Consider the following 4538-nt stretch of genomic DNA (forward strand, 5'->3'; position numbering starts at 1 on the left):
GAAGAGCGATCCGGAGGGAACCGTAGGTGTTGACAGTTTCCGCTGCTGCCTGGGAAATCCTGGCAAGAGTAGGGTGGTTGACGTATCTCAACCGCTTGCAGGAGTCTAACGAGACAGTGGCAATTGAATTCTTACAGAATTTACAGGAGGATTATTCCACAGTGAGGGGGAGACAGATAACAGTGACCGATGACATAATCGCAGAAGTCTCGGGACTACCAGCCACCGGACCTGTATGGACGTTAAAAAATGAGAGATTACAGAAGATTATAGAAATCTTCCATGACGAAGGCCAGAGCTTGGCAATTAAAGGAAAGGGAGTTCTGCCAGTAATGCTAGGAGAGCCATGGGCAGAATTGGCAAGGATCGTGCAAAGCTACATCACCTGTGAGGGTAGAAAAGACGTGGTAAGACCACGACATCTTAAACTCTTAGCTGTTCTAAAACAAAAATGCTCTGTAAATTTACCTGCACTTTTGAATTCGTTACTTCATGACGTTGCACGGAGCTTAAAAAAGGGACAGCATGTAGAGTCAGTTGTTAGTCATAATGGGTTAATTCGATTAATTGTCAGTCATAGCCTCACCCAGTAGCAAAGCAGCTGGGAAGAGCTAATTGCAATGATTGAAGGGGGGTTGACAACACAATCCCCAAAACGTAAGCATTCCACCAGCACACCAGAGCGTCCAGAAAAACGGAGAGCATTAGCAAAACAGAAACATGTCACTAGTACATCCGAGCGTCCAGAAAAACGCAAGGAATCGTAAAACGGTAAGCATGCCACCGGTACACCCGAACAGCCAGAGAAACGCAGGAAATAGGTCCAGTTAGCATGAATAAGAGGGAGGCTGGAAAAACTCCAGGAAAACACCAACCAGCCAGTAGAAATTGAAGATGAGCAACCCTCACGGCCAAAAGAAGAGGCCGAGCAATCTGAAGGAGAAGAGAAAGAAGAGGTCGAGCAATCTGAAGAGGAGGCCGAGCAATCCGAAGAAGAAAATGAGGAAGGAGCCGAGCAGTCTGAAACAGAAGCTGAGCGTTCCGAAACAGAAGCCGAACAATCCAAGTACGAGGAGGAAATGGAACAGCAGGAAGGTAGACCATCACAGGACCCAGTGGGAGAAGATGAATTGGCCGAAGTCTTAGCCAATATGGGTGAATATGGCCAACCTTCCAGTCCATCAGACCTCCATGACAAACCCCAGGAGGAAAATGCACCTAAAAAACCACATGCAAAAGAGGCGGAAGAAGAAAATCTGCCTGTTCATGATAAAGAAACAATAGGAGATATTGAACAAGAACAATCCGTTCCTAACCAGAAGACAGCTGAAGAAATTTTGGAGGAAGCAGGGGCATAAAAAGAAGTTGCCCAAGAATTGATAGAACCAGTTAGGGTTTCTACCCCAGAACAGCCAGAGCAGAACAATGAAGAAACACCCCAGAAGGAAGATCCAGGGACTAGTCACGGTCCAGGTCGAAGTGAACAGCCTGCTGTTCCTTTTAACGAAATTTTGGAAATTAAAGAATTGCGAAAGGAACAACAGAGATTATTGAGCATAATAGCCAAACTCCACCAGCAGATTAGGATCCTGAAATCAAGGCAGAGGGTAAAAATGACTTCAGGAAAGAAAAAAGGTGACCACTCCAGCAAAACCCCGCAAGGAAAAGTGGCGGAGGATCAGAATTCGTCCTGCTATTCAAAACCCTGTCAAAAATCCAGCTATTGTTCCAAATGATGCTGAGGAACAGACTGTTGTTCCATTTGAAAAGGAAAAGCAACAGACTGATATCCACATTAAAATAGAAATGGATGATATGATGACCTGTGCTAGGGAAATTCAGACGAAGGCACCACTTTTAGGAGTGATAAGGGTTCTGAACTGAAAGCAATGGAATAAGAAAGTTCAGGTGAAACTCCCGGCCTCCACTGCTACATGGAGAAGAGATCCAAAAACAGTAACCTTGCGCAAGGGGTTGAAGCAAGCTCAGCAAGAAGCAGAAAAGCTTAGAGAGCAAACGGTCCCTCGCAAAAAATATGAAGAGCTACAACAGCAACTTAGGAACAACAATCAATCCGAAAGTCAGGCTTTTGAAGGTTGGCGGAAGGAACAAGAGAAAGTTGCAAAGGTAACTCGTATACTAGATATTGTTATCAAGCAGATGGATACCTTGTGTTCTTTATACAATGACGTCTTAGCATGTAGGGCCCCTGCCAAAAATTATGCCCTGTTTTTACTGGAACGATATTTGCAATTAAAAATAAAAATTGTTAAAGCAGGTGCTCCCATACAAATTAACACTGTCAATGATTTTATAGACTGATGTAAACACTACGGGGTAAAAGTCCAAAGACTGTTGTGCGAGTTCTATTTGCATAACCTTGTACTAGACCAGGAGACTGAGCTGAACCCTGGCCCCTTTGTTGGAGACATCCAATTGTAGACATTCATCTCATTTGGGGTTAATCAGATTAAATGGCTCAAAGCCTATAATACTTTCTAGAGGCAAGAAAATGGCTTAGATTTGTGGGTAAGGGCTGAGCCTAGGAACCCAGTACAGTTGTGGAAAGCACATAGAAACCTCATGAAGACTCCGGGTGTCATTGAAACATTAGGACCCATGCATGAGGCACTCATTCGACAGGGATTAGAATACTTTCTTTCTATTAAAGACCTTGCCATTGATGCAGCTAAATTTCGGTATCAAATCTCTAATCCGAATATCCAGCTCAGGGAACCGTTTAAGTATGAAAATTTTAAATTAGCTGCCAATCGTTTGCACTTTTATGGCGAAAGCATTTTGGGAGCAGGGCCATCCTGGTTAGGATATAGGTTCCGGAGTCCAATTATTTGGCACCCTGCACCCTGATACCAAGCCCTGTATGAGATGTTTGTGGGTCAAGCAGGCCATTTCTTTGACTACCTAGTTACTCATCATGGCTGTAGGCCTCCGCATGAGATTCCATCTCCAGCCTATTCTCTCACTGCCTTGCATGTCAACTACAACGTTTTCATGAGGGCATGAAACAGGGTAAGCAAGGGGGTGTGTGGAGTACTAAAAAGGTATGTTTTTGATGATCATTTCAGTGACTTTTCAGTAGAACTTGTAAACCTTTTTGCATCATGAACTTGGAAAACGATAAATAATTATAACAAAACATGTGAGATTAATATGCAAGACTAAAATGCTGGCAATTGTCATTTCCTCATGCAGGAAGGGGTGAAAACGAGGAGTTGATGTTCCAAAGGAAAGGACAAGGACGAGGTAACCGTTGTCCCTTCGACGGGAGACCGAACGCAAACAAGGCTAAGCAGATCAAAGCAAATCAGCCCTGAAAAGAAGGTGAAGACACCAGCTCGGCGCAGGAGGGAAAAGAGATGATTAAGGATTAACGGTTCGGCAAATCCCTCAGGATCCTTGATCCTGAGGGATCGCTGCTTTATCTATTTTTATACTTAGACATATCTGTCGTCACCCTTATAAGAGGGAAAACATTGTTAGCTCGGGAAGGGGGGACATGATTATGCTTTTATGCAATTTCTGTTAAGATCAAAACTTTGATCATCAAGTCTTGTTAAAAACTGGTTTATTGTAATTTTGCTTCATGCATTAATACAAACTTGGTGATTACTTCATCTCTAAGTCTGGATTAACCTCAAGCGGTGTACCCCTGGAGGCTAAGGGCCGGCCCTGGAGGACAATTTCTCCTGTATTATTACGATTTGATTTCTGCGTGGTTTGCTTCTCATCGTTATTTGGTAATCTGATATGCTTTATAAGTTTACATCACATGCTCTGTTAAGTTTAATTCATTAAGATTTCTACAGACAGAACTATTGTATTGACTCTGCATCATATTACTGTTCCTTTCAGAGTTGATTGAATATTATTAGTCTTAACAAAATACTGTTACTATCCCATTACAGAGCTTTTGTGCTGTGCATCTATTCATTCATGTTACAGAATTTATCCTCGGAGTTATGTTCTTTACAATTGTTGAATTGATGAACGATGTTGTTCTATTTTGAAATGCAGTCATATTCCCTCTGACTGAGATTAATATTTGGATCAGATTACTCTTTAAGCGTGTTGTGTGCGTATATGGTTTGTAAGCGTTGTTCCATAACTTATCAGTATTCAGTGTTGTTCCATTAGTGTGTGTTGTTCGATCCGCCTTAAGAGTGAAAGATTTCTGTTTGATTATGATTAATGCCTTTGATTTGGTAAATGAAGTTTGTTGCTGCTCGCGAGACTTAGTTGTCGATTCTATTTCACAGCTGTTGTTCCATTTAAGAATTGTTGTTCCATTACAGATTTGTTGTTCGATTTCTTATTTGTCGTTCCATTTTCTTATTTTCTGTTCCATTTGCTAGTGTTTGTTATTTTGGTGTGGGAGACGATCTAAGGCTGTAGTGGGCCTTGGCATTTACTGTCTAGCTCCCAGATCCACGGTCTTCTCTCTAATTTCCCTTCCATCAGTTTCCAAAGGGATTGGTTATCGCTACCGAACCCTTGACTGATAAGTTGCCTAGTCTTCT

This window comes from Pinus tabuliformis, chromosome 9, assembly GCF_031772625.1.
Source record: "Pinus tabuliformis cultivar Carrire ecotype Pingquan chromosome 9, CPIR1, whole genome shotgun sequence".
Lineage (NCBI taxonomy): Eukaryota > Viridiplantae > Streptophyta > Pinopsida > Pinales > Pinaceae > Pinus > Pinus tabuliformis.